Here is a 12,822-nt window from a genome sequence, read left to right as displayed (position 1 = left end):
TCATTCATTTTCTCTCCTTTCCCTTTATTCCCTTTCACTGATTTTTATATTCCCCAAATGAATGACACCGTATAATGTTTGTCCTATTCCTATTGACTTATTTCACTCAGCATAATACCCTCCAGTTCCATCCATGTTGAAGCAAATGGTGGGTATTTGTCATTTCTAATGTCTGAGTAATATTCCATTGTATACATAGACCACATCTTCTTTATCCATTCATCTTTTGATGGACACCGAGGCTCCTTCCACAGTTTGTCTATTGTGGACATTGCTGCTATAAACATCAGGGTGCAGGTGTCCCGGCATTTCACTGCATCTCTATCTTAGGGGTAAATCTCCAGCAATGTAATTGCTGGGTTGTAGGGTAGATCTATTTTTAACTCTTTGAGGAACCTCCACACAGTTTTCCAGAGTGGCTGCACCAGTTCACATTCCCACCAACAGCACAAGAGGGTTCCCCTTTCTCCACATCCTCTCCAACATGTGTTGTTTCCTGTCTTGTTAATTTTCACCATTCTCACTGGTGTGAGGTGGTATCTCATTGTGATTTTGATTTGTATTTCCCTGATGGCCAGTGATGCGGAACATTTTCTCATGTCCTTGTTGGCCATGTCTATGTCTTCCTCTGTGAAATTTCTCTTCATTTCTTTTGCCCATTTCATGATTGGATTGTTTGTTTCTTTGCTGTTGAGTTTAATAAGTTCTTGTTCTATATATCTATTTGGCTATTCTTCTCATCAGTGCCACATTGTCATGATTACTGGAGCTTTATGGTAAGGCTTGATGTCAGATAGTGCCAAACATCTGACTTTTTGGATTACTTTTTGAAGAATGAGGATGGAGAATGTATGAGTGTTGGAGAAGGTATGGAATTATAAGAATAAATATACATTGCTGGGGGGACTACAAATTGTTCAGTTTTTTAAAGCCGTTCAGCAAATATCAAGTAAAGTTCATACCTTTTAATTCATAAACCCAAGTTTTTATGATTACAAAAACTTGGCATATATGATAAGATGGATATTGCAGCCCATTGTAGCAGAAACAATTATAAATGAGGCAAATGCCTGCTAGCATGGGGATAATAAGGCATAGGATAGTTATAAATTCTTAAAATGAATTTTATCTAAATGTATTACTGTAGATAGATATTTAAAAAACTTAAAAATCAGGTAGTAATTCAAAATGAAGGATATTTACATAATAAACAGTAGTATAAAATTTTTAGAATCATAAAAATACTATATTAATGCAGATGCATAGTAAGTTTCTATGAAAACATCTTAAAAACAACAGTATGTCTCCCCCAGTATCCTGTCCTATTATCTATGTATCCTTTTACCACAGAAAAATTGGTCTTCCATATCCTTCCTCTCTCAGTTTAATATTTCTTTCATGATGTTTCCTCATCTTTGACTACCTCCTTTAAAGTTTATCCCTTTCCTGTAAAGAATCAAAGATGAAATTCAATCTCTTCCATGAAACCTCTGTTCATCTAAACCCTAACACTCATCTTTAGTGTAACTACTAAACTCTAAAAAGTCTAAATTTTACCACTTACAATATATCACAATGCTTGTTTTCTAATTGCTTCATAAGCCATTTGAATGTTTTTATACAAGCAGTGGGCATTCTCCTTTGAGAACATAGAAAGATGTAAAAGATAACCTACCAGCTCCATCAAATTTGTAAAGTGGTGACTATTGCTACATAGTCTGGAGTTTCTATCAAATATGAAGTTCTAAGAGCTGAACACTTCAGGTTTTTGAGTAAAATCTTGTGATCTTCTATTTGAATTTTGAGTTATTTGCAAAGGAAAGGACATGAGAAGTCAACTTGTGACTCCTATGAAGGTTTAGTGCTTTGAAATCTGAAAAACAACTTTAAGTAGAAGTTGTTTCTAAAAAGAAATAGTTAAGGAAAAGAGAATCAACACTCTAAAGGAGGTTAAATGCTAGTCTAATTTTCACAGAGGTTGAAAATGTATTTCAGAAGCAATAGAATGGTAAACTTTCCTTATTAAGGCCAAATGTATAGATTAAGAATTGAAGTTAGTGAATGCTACAAGGGGAATATATAGATACTTATATAGTATGTAATATAATAATGTAAAAATATTGCCTATATCTAAACTTTATTTTCACTTATGGCATTTATTAAGTGACAATTTAAAGAACTATTCGTTGTGCACATTTATCCCCTCAAAAATTTTTATCTTGTATAATGTTTAAATGTCTTGCACAAAATAAGTGTACAAATAAGAAAAACAAACTAGTGAATAAGAAATCAAAATAAAATAGTCAATGGATGAATAAAATTTCTAGTTGCCTATTATTTTGAGAAAATCACAGATTCAGAGACTCTAGATTTTGGTAAAGAAGTTGACTATATTTTTCAAAATATTCTGTTGAAAAGTTAGAACACGTCTTCTCAAACTTTACAATTCATCTAGGAATTTTGTTAAAATGCTGACTGTGATTCAGGAAGTTTAAGGGCAGCCTGCGACTCTGCCTTTCTAATAAGTGTGTCTATTGATCTTCCAAGCAAGATTTGTGACACATAATTTCATGTTATTACCCTTGCTATTGGGATCCTCAACACCCTTTTGAGATTCTGACCCCTTGGAACTTAGTAGATCATACAATTTAGTGACTAAGACTCAGACTTAAATGTCAGGCTGACTTAGGTTAGAGTCCCTTCTCTAAATTTGGTGGAAAAGTTAGTTCTCTACGTTACTGTATGTGAAATATACATGCAATGAAAATGCCCACCTATATAATACACGAGAGGGATAAATGAGAAAAAAACTATATATAAAATATTTAGACTTGTGACTTGCTTATGATGGCAAAAATAACATAATTATTATAAACTTGATAGTAGTGATCATAGTGGTGATAGAGATAGAAGTGGCAGTGCTATTGATTAATGTAATGTAGAAAATATAAAACAAACACATCTTAGGGACACTTTATTGACCTGATGGTGCTTAAGAGTATCTCTAAACTTTCTCTCTGTTGTCTGAATCCATCTCAGATGATTTTTTTTTATAACATTCTATATAGGGTTGGCAGCTCCCCACACTCATAAACACATTTCAAATTCTCTCTCTTGATTTCCTATCCTGCCATCACCAAAACAATTAAGACCACTTAATAAAAAGCTAATGAAAGCACTTGTACTTTTATGGCATTTTCCCTTAAGAAAAGCTTCCAGAGATTAATTCTGGAGATAAGTAAAATTTAGAAATATGTTGGAATTAGTTTCCTTCAAAATTCTTTAGTTAGATTTGAAACAAAAAAGAAAGAAAAATGACAATTTAAAAAATTCCTCAACTCCTCATCCTGCCTGCTAATCACTCTCCCTCCAGCCCTCCTTCAAGTCTATAATAAATGTGAGAACTTTTATTTTATAAAATAATTCATCATTTGCTGCTGCCAAATATCAAGTTTATGGAGATAATTGCTTTGGTTATATGTGACTCAAAGATCAATCTGTGATAACCAAAGCAAGCTTTCAAATTCAATAAAGTAAAACACTTTTTAAAAGAACCCAAATATTCAGAGCAAACAAAACCATTATTTCAAAGGGATATCTGCACTCCCAAATTCATTGTAGCATTATTTACAATAGCCAAGGTATGGAAACAATCTAAGTATCTACCTACAGATGAATGGATAAAAAAAATGTAGTATATGTAATATGGAATATTATTTAACCTTAAAAAGAGAAGAAAATCCTGCCATATGCAATAACATGGAACAACCTGGAGAGGATAATGCTTAGTGAAATAAACCAGAAAGTGAAAGACAAGACTACTACCGTGTATCACTTATATATGGAATGGAAAAAAACGTTCTAAGCTCTGAGAATCTAGTGTAAAACATGATCACTATAGTTATTAACACTACTTGTACAGTTGAAATTTGCTAACAAAGTAGAACTTAAATGTTTTCACCATAAAGAAAAAAGGTAAGAATATGAAGTGAAGGTATATTAATTAACTCAATGGGGGAATCTTTTCACAATATGGATATATGTAAAATCATCATGTTGTACACTTTAAATATCTTACAATTTTATTTGTCAATATATCTCACTGAAAATTTTTAAACACCAAAAATAAATACATAAAGTAACCCAAATATGTGGGCATTTATTTATTTTTTTTATTTCATCAACTCTATCAATAGCCTAGCTGTTCTAATGGAAGGAAAAAATACTTCATTATTAATAGGTTGGTTGTGGATGAATCTCAAAATACAAATGGAAGGTTTTTAGTAGGCCAAGTAGCATTTCTATTCCTGTTACATAATGGACATAACTTTACCAATCCATAATCAAATATGCCACAATTGAGAAAATATTTTTTCTTAGCTACACATCAATCCATAAAAGCAGAATAAAATTAGAAAGAGACCATACAGATTTGGCTCTTTATTTAGTAAGTAATCTTTTACTCTTACCCCCCTTTTTCTTAATAGAGAATAAACTACAGAAACCCAAGAAGGAAGAAGTAAGAAAGATCATGAAAGTTAATATGCTTTCAAATTACACAGGATGCACTCTATTTTCTTCTGAGATATGAAGACAAGTGTCATTAACAGGCTTTTATAAATTCTTAGCCTTTAATTTGGCTTCCTAATTTCATATCTTCAAGATAGCTAGGCTTCCAAATTTCGCTAAATGCAATTTTTTGTTTAGTAAATGCTTGTTTTAATAACAAAGAGGTAACGAAAAATCTCCAAAGCTCCCTGCCACTAGACTTCTTGTTTTCTCAAAATTTAAAAATAAATAAATAAATAAATAAATAAATAAGTAAATAAATAAATAAACAAATAAATAAATAAACAAATAGAATAAAATAAAAATTGTGAAGCTTCCCAAGTACCCATTTGGCCTGTTTTGACAGAGAAAACCGTGGTTGATAATTTAAGCTTGAAAGCATAGAAAGGTTAACATATAAAGCCCAGAAAAACCCTTACGATGTTTCACTTGAGTTCAGGACTTAAGTATCTCTGGCTTCAGTGATCCTTATAAGAAAAGGCAGAATGGCTTAGTGGACCAGAGTATGTGAATTGGAATCAGATGCCCGTGAAATCCAACCTTGAACTTGCCACCTTGAAAAATCCTTTTAATCATTTCATCCTTAGAGATTCGTCACTTACCAAGAAGGGTGCACCACCTTCCACAGATGCCAGAATGAAAATTTATAACTTCTATGAAGCAGAAGTCACAGTGTCATTAAGCAGATCGTGACTATTACAACAGATCCTGGGCTGGGAGTGAGAAATGAGAGAAATTGGATTCAACATATTGGCTTAGTATGTAATACACTCCAGCATATACGTAGAATCAACTGACTACACCTTCATACACAAAGCAAAAGCACATATTGCCATTTAGTCATGTTGCTAAAGATTGAAAATAAATGTCTTTGCAAATGTTAATGTTCTCATTCAAAATGTTCTTTTCTAAAATTGGAATCATTTTTCAGTGCTTTCGTTTTTCACATTTGTAGCATTATTTTGTAAATGGATAGCTCCAAGCAATTTATAATGAGGTTACATTAATTTGCTAAAACAAATTCAAAATCTTTAAATGTTGTATATTATTTGGCTTTATATCATGCAACACATGTCAGAGATGCATCATCATATGCTATTTTGAGATGTTGAAAGAAGGAAGTAAAGTTTATCACAGTTGTTTATCTATTTAATCCATTTACTTATTCAACAAATAATTATTAAATATCTTATATTTCTAAACTCCATAACAAGTGCTAAGTGTACAGTGTTAAAAAAATACACACAAGCTATGCCCTCATGAAACTTATACTTTAATGGGAAACACAAACTGAAAATAAATAAAAGAATAAGCATATAAATGAATAATAAGAGCACAATTTTTTTTCAAAAAATCACCTATCTTAAATAAGCACAGTTTTATAAGTTTAAATGAGAGAATTAAGGCATGAGTCTGAGGATGTGAAATTTAAACTGGGATATGGATTTTGATGAAATTTTAAGCAAGTAAAGGACATTCCAGAGAATTCATAGCATGTGTGAATGCCTGGGGTAGGAAATCAGTCCGTAAATTCAAGGAACTGGAAGGAGGACAATGTTACTGGCACAGTGAGTTAGAGAGAATGTCTAGAGATGAAGTTGGGGAGATGTTCAAACCTAGATCCTGGAGGGTCAGGTTTACTTCCTTGGAAAAAGTCAGTTGAATGGCATTGAATTTTGTTTTTAGGAGGGAGATAACATGATTAACTGTCTAGTTGTAAAATACTATTTTGAAATTTATGAATAATGATGCATTTGAGGGCAAGAATAAAGCAGGGACACCAATCAGGAGTCTTTTGCAGTCATCCAGAAAAAAAATGATAGAGGCTTAAGTCAATGATGCCAGCAAAAATGCAAACGATTATACCAAATCAAGAATATAGAGAATGAGAACAGACTGGGTGAGAGCAGAGAATGAGAGAAGTGACAAGAATGATTTAAAAATATCTTTCTGAGTATGCATGATAGAGGTGCCATTTATTTAAATATGAAAAAAACAAAGCAAGAAATAAGTAAAATCTGAAAGATAAGAGCAAAAGGTAAATTTTTTAACGTAAAAGTTTATCATCGAGAAGCAGTCTGTGAATGTATCAGATGGGTAGGTGCATACATAAATTTGCATCTTGTTAGCAGGTTCATGGCTAGAGATTAAAATGCGGGGTCATTTAAATCCATTAGCCATTAAAGACTGATGAGGGAGCAGTTTTCTTGTAGCAATTTCAGTAGAAACCAGATTGGAGTACATTTTAGAGTGAAAGGAAATTGAATTAAGTGAAAACAGTCATTTTAAACAGTTTTTTTTTTTTTTTTTTTTTTTTTTTTTGAGAAACTTACATGAAGAAAAGCATGTTAAATATAAGCTTTGTCAGAGAGGAGTTTTTATTTTAATTTTTTTAATATAGAAGTATCCTAGCAGGGCTACCCTTGAATGTTGGAATGATTTTAACGGAAAGGAAGTAGTGAACACACAAAGCAGAGAAGTAAACATTGAAAGAAACAAGTTTAAAAAGAGGCATCGAGATCTTGAACAATTGTGGAAGGGCTGGGTCTGAGGTGGGAAGTGGTGGTGTAGTATGCAAGGAGGAAAGGATTGGTGATCTTTAAATAATAAAGTCCTTAATCCCATTGTAAAATAACCCACTTATAGCTACACTATTTCAGAGTATAGCTATGAAAACATTCTGTTACAGTTTTACACCAATTTGTTGATAATCCTGTCCTTTAGAGTTTGAGACTAACGTATTAGTATTGAGCATATATTTAACTATGTATCTGCACAGGTATGTACAAGGCACAATGTATGGAGTGGCCATGAAAGTCTTATCTTCCTAAGAATTCTGCTTCCTCTGTTAAGTATCTGTATAATAATAAATCTGTACAAAAACTGCTGAAGATCACAGGGAAAAGTGAAAATGGGTGGTGAGAAAGGAGCACAGCATGTATCTCCTAACATAGATTGTGCCTGCTTTGTAGACTATGTTTCAAGCAAAATCATCTCAGTTCTTTCACTGCTTTCTCCTGGGTCTTATGCTTCTCATCTTTTCTTATTTTAGGAAAATAGATTGGTCTGGATAGAATTAATACAAATGAATGATCAAAGTAAAGGGGCATTTGTAGATGAAATCATGTCTAATTTATCTCATGTTCATTGTATGATTTTTATCAAAGTAAATGTACATTGGGGTTACAAATGAGCCAGTGTTTTTCAACAAAGGAAACTAAATTGCACTAATAATTGTCTAACTTTGGAATGCATACTTTCATTAATATGTGCTATAGAATCTATGGAGAAGAAAATATTTTGTATGAAGCCTAGAGAAAAAAAATTCTGTTGAGTAATAATAAAAAGTATATGACAGAGAAGATTCATATTAAGAACTTTCAAAAACACAGATTTTGGGGCCCATGCCCAGAGACTTGGATTCAGTAAGTCTGAAGTCCTGGAAATCTGCATTCAAGCAAGTTTTCCAAGCAATTGGCTTGCAAAGTGACCAGATACCACAATTTCAAGAACAGAGCCTTAAAAAAAAAAATCAAAAATGCTTTTTTTTTATTAAAAAAAAAAAAAAACTAACTTCTAGCAGTAAAGATAAGTAGAAATAATACAGGATGGAAAGGTGAACATACTTGGTTGAATTCACTCATTATTTTAACTCAAGTGATATCATCTTTTTGGAGTAGAGAAGATGGGGTAAATAAACTTTTGACTCTTGTCAACTTAGAATTTTCTTAATTAAAATAAATATTGACAAATTTTACCAAGACAAAAATTTATAAAATCAAATTTATGGCTTCATATAATGACATTTTTCACATTCTCCATTAAATTTCAAGTTAAATATGGCCAATGAATTTCAAATTTGGTCTTAAATTTTTTAAAGTACATTTCTATATTTTTTTTACAATTGTATGTACATCGGCAAAGAACAACAAGCTTAGCAACAATTACTGATAGGTAGAAAAGTACTGTCATATTGAAACAATCATTTAAATATTTAAAATACTGAAAGAAAAAAGGTCACTGAATAATATAATTGGTCATAACAGCTAAACATTTTCATACCCACAACATTCCTAAACCAAACTGGTTACAAACACCAGAACAAAGCTATTCAAAGAACATAATATTCTTTCCTTGGTTGCAGATAGATGACATAAATCCGAAAAAATCTACACATCTATTCCATCAGCAATACCACAGTGTCTCAATTAGGCTTACTATATAGTAAATAGTAGAATTAGGTAGAATGATTCCCCCCACTTTATTCTTTTTCAAGTTGTTTTCATTTTCTAGGTTCCATGTCCTCGCATATGAATATCAGAATAAACTTATTTATGTCTACCAAAACCTATTGTCTGATCTTGACAGAAATTGCATCAAACTTATATCAATTTGGGGAGAATTACCATCTTTACCTTGTTGTGTCTTCCAATTCAGTAATTTGGTAAGAGTTATTATCAATGTGCATTATCTACAGGTAAAGCTGCACAGGATGTATATCAACAAATTCAAATAACTTTAACATTAGTTTATTTTTACTCTATAAAACTATTATTTCGTCTTCTGTTCAAAACTAGATAAAATGATAAACAAATGAATTGACCTGTGTGTGAACTATTACTGGGGATATTAAACATTTTAAGTGGTATGGAGTTTATCTTGAAAAGATAAAAGTATCTATTTATTATTGTCCCCAGATAAGGACAAACTGGAGAAATTGCCCTGTGGTGATCAGGTCTTTAGAAGGGCCCAGAGAGGCAGTAGGTAAAGGAAACTGAGGTAAGTACCCTATCAACTCAATAGGTAAACCTTTTACTTCGTGAAACTGTGGGACTTCTCATTTGCCTTCAGCATTACTGTTTTCCTTTCCTCCCTAGCTATTTTACGAAGTCATTTGAAGTTAAACACAAAGGTATGTCTTGTGGAAAGGGCAGAGTGAGAGAGCGTAAGTGACCCAAAGTGATTCACAGACTTCAAACCTCTCTAAATATGGTCTGCTCATTAGTTTCCCAGAAGTGGCCAGGGTTCTGAAAGTGTATTTTCACATCCTGTTCCTCATTTACCTTCTGACCGTGGACAGAGAGACTTCTCAATTGGCATTACACACAATGTGATTTATAAACATATTTGTCAGTATCCACCCCCCGCCCCAAACAACAGAATGAAAAGCTCTTTGCTACACGTACCCTTTTAAAAATTCCACAGGTGATTCTGACACAAAGCCTGGGTACAGAGCACTGATGTGGAGACGAAGGTAGGTAATGCCAGTTTTTAAAACCAACAGATGCTGAGGGCTTACAGAAAAGCCATTGTAACTTCCTACTGATCTCTGCCTTTTCTATTAGCTTAAGTTAGATTTTCATGGGAATTCATGTTTGTGACTGAATGGTGAATTTATCTGGTCACAGGTGGAAATCAGTGGTCTCACAGCCTTGTGATTTAGAAAGCAGTAGGAGAGGTAAACATCACTAAGATGGGATAAAGGGGAATTTTGTTTTGGCAGAAAACCGTAAACCTTCCTGTAAGGTTAAGCTCTACACCACCTCCAGCCAATTAGTGAAAACAACATCGATAGGGCAGCCTTGCAAAAATGGTCATGAGCCTCCCATGCTAAACAACACAAAATTCTGAAAATTTATAGGCAAATTATGTAGAGTTAAGGTGCACAGTCAAATGCAGTCAATTAATGTTATCATTATAAATCAAGATTACAGCTTGCCATGTAAATAACAGTTTATAGTAAACATAAATAACAGCACAAGTGACTCAATTTAGCAAATCACACAGGCTGCTGTGCATGGTCAGTGTACTGAACTGTTGAAGAGAAAATGAGCCAATTTAGTACTGGCAGAGAGATTGCTGGAATGCTAATTCAATATTAAACAGACATCAAAATAGCTGATAGACCTGAAAGCAAACTCCAGGCAAAGACATTCAAGACCAGTAGCAAACAAACACAAAAGGCTTGGAAAAACAAGCTTTCAGAAGTTTGGAACTAATAGCCAAAGGAACCTCATCATCTATTTTAAAATGAAAAAATGAGTGGGAAATATCAGAGAGGGAGACAGAACATGAGAGACTCCTAACTCTGGGAAACGAACAAGGGGTGGTGGAAAGGGAGGTGGGCCGGGGGTGGGGGTGACTGGGCGATGGGCACTGAGGGGGGCACTTGATGGGATGAGCACTGGGTGTTATGCTATATGTTGGCAAATTGAACTCCAATACAAAAAATTAAAAAAATAAAATGTAGCCCATATGCTTGTGGCTCTGAGACACAAGGGCCACAGGGAGCATAGGTTATGCAAAGCAGGGAGGGGGCAGCGTGCCTAGGCTCAGAGCAGCCACTAAAACTCATAAGTCACTCAACCTCTCATTTGAAAAAATGAGAAGATATAAATGGTACCTAACCTATAGAATTGTGAGAGCAGTACAAGTTAGTGAAGTAGCATGTATGCAGTATGTAGTAAAAACTCAATAGATACCAGCTTAAAAAAAAAAAAAAAAGAGTAACACACTATGCTTTAGCTGCTGTAGTTACAATTGATAATTCATCACATCTCTCAAGATATGTTTTGTTGTCCACATCTTTGCTTAAGAGAGAAATATGTTTCCTTGTTGTAAGAAAAAAAAAAGTCTCTCTTAAAAGAGTGGAGTCGTATAGTTTACCTTTTGCATTTCCCTAGCAAGGCAGAAACCCAAACAGAGCACGTGGACCAGGAAGCAGAGGCTACACTTCCCTAGGACTGCTGTAACAAAGTGCCACCAAATGGGTGGCTGACAAAAAGAGAAATGTGTTGTCTCACAGTTCATGAGATTAAGAGTCCGAAGTCAGGGAGTCCCCAGAGCCAGGCTTCCTCTGAAATTCCAGATAGGATCTTCCCTTCCTTCCTCCTACCTCCCTTACCTTGACCCTGCAACTCCAGTCACACTGGCCTCCCTGCTGCTCCCCCAGCATGCATTTGCCCCCTTTGCAAGGAGCAAACTTGAACGCTCTGGAATTTGAACACTCTGTCCCCCTTTGCCAGGAGCATTCCTCCCCAGTATCACTGTGTTAACTCCTTGTTTCCTTCAAGTCTTTCCACAAATACCACTTTATCACAGTCAGCTTCTCTTGACCGCCATCCATAACAGAAATTGAATAAAACTTCCATCTCTCCCACTTTAGGGTTCCCTATATCACTAACATATTCAAAGTTCAACTCTTTGTTAAATGTTTTATTGAGTCCAGCAGAGTAAAAGTAACACTGTAAGCTGTGTTTTTGTCTGTTGATATAGCACCAAGAACATAACCTGCAGAAATTAGGCACTTGATAGATATTTGTTGAATGAATTTTAAAAGATTAAATATAATAATACTTGCAAGGTAGTAGCAAATCGTTAAAAAAGTAGAAAATTGCTAGAACTCAATATGTGTAAATTATTATCTTACTATTATTACTAGTAAATATAAATACTCTGAATAAATTGATGTTAATCTTCATTATTGCACTTATGGAGGATGTACTGTGTTTCAGTAAATATATTTTCTATTACCTCATTGAATTCTTTCAACAATTCTATGAAGGGAGGTATTGTTAATGTCACCGTTTTACCAAGGGGAAAACAGACCGTCAGAAATAACAATAACTTGTTCAAGCTCAATTATCTTATAAATATAGTCAAGAAGTTAATTTTATACTTAAGTATATCAGGGGCACCTGGGTGGCTCAGTGGTTGAGCATTTGCCTTGACTCAGGTCATGATCCTGAAGTCCTTGGATCGAGTTCTCCATCAGGTCCCTGCAAGGAGCCTGCTTCTCCCTCTTCTTATATCTCTGTCTCTCATGAATAAATAAATAAAATCTTTAATAAATAAATAAATAATAAAAATATCAGTTAAGCCATTAATTAGACTTTTTAAATAATGGGCTTGATGAAAATAAATTCCATTTTAAAAAGTGAAATGTAATAACAGAAGTCTTCATGATACTTTATGCTTTTACAATGATTAATAGTCCTAAATGTTCCAGCTCATTCTCTTATGCTAGGGTCCACACGTCCCTAACACTAAAACAGAACCATTCTGACACATGTTTTAGAATTTCCACCAATCACTGAGGACAGTCCAAAGATTAAATAGGATTATTGCTTAAAACTGCCGCTAATCTAAAGAGCATGATCCAATGGTTGTATTCTCAGCGCTGTTCCGGTTGTTGTAGCTGGGATCAGAACTTTGTTACTCTTAAAGGAGTCTTGTGTAAGAGCACAGGAGGCC

General features: G+C 33.9%; 1 long non-coding RNA gene across 1 annotated transcript in view; it reads left to right on the top strand.

Moving 5' to 3' along the window:
* LOC140636629 (uncharacterized) overlaps positions 1-12,822 on the top strand; it is a 142,082-nt gene that overhangs the window by 61,970 nt on the left and 67,290 nt on the right. The window contains exon 2 of the long non-coding RNA XR_012033853.1: positions 9,267-9,348. This is a non-coding gene — a long non-coding RNA (uncharacterized lncRNA). The remainder of the gene's footprint in view (positions 1-9,266; positions 9,349-12,822) is intronic.

Source organism: Canis lupus, chromosome 7 (genome assembly GCF_048164855.1).
Source record: "Canis lupus baileyi chromosome 7, mCanLup2.hap1, whole genome shotgun sequence".
Lineage (NCBI taxonomy): Eukaryota > Metazoa > Chordata > Mammalia > Carnivora > Canidae > Canis > Canis lupus.
Note: the sequence above shows the minus strand (reverse complement) of the source record. Positions and strands in the feature narration are given on the sequence as shown.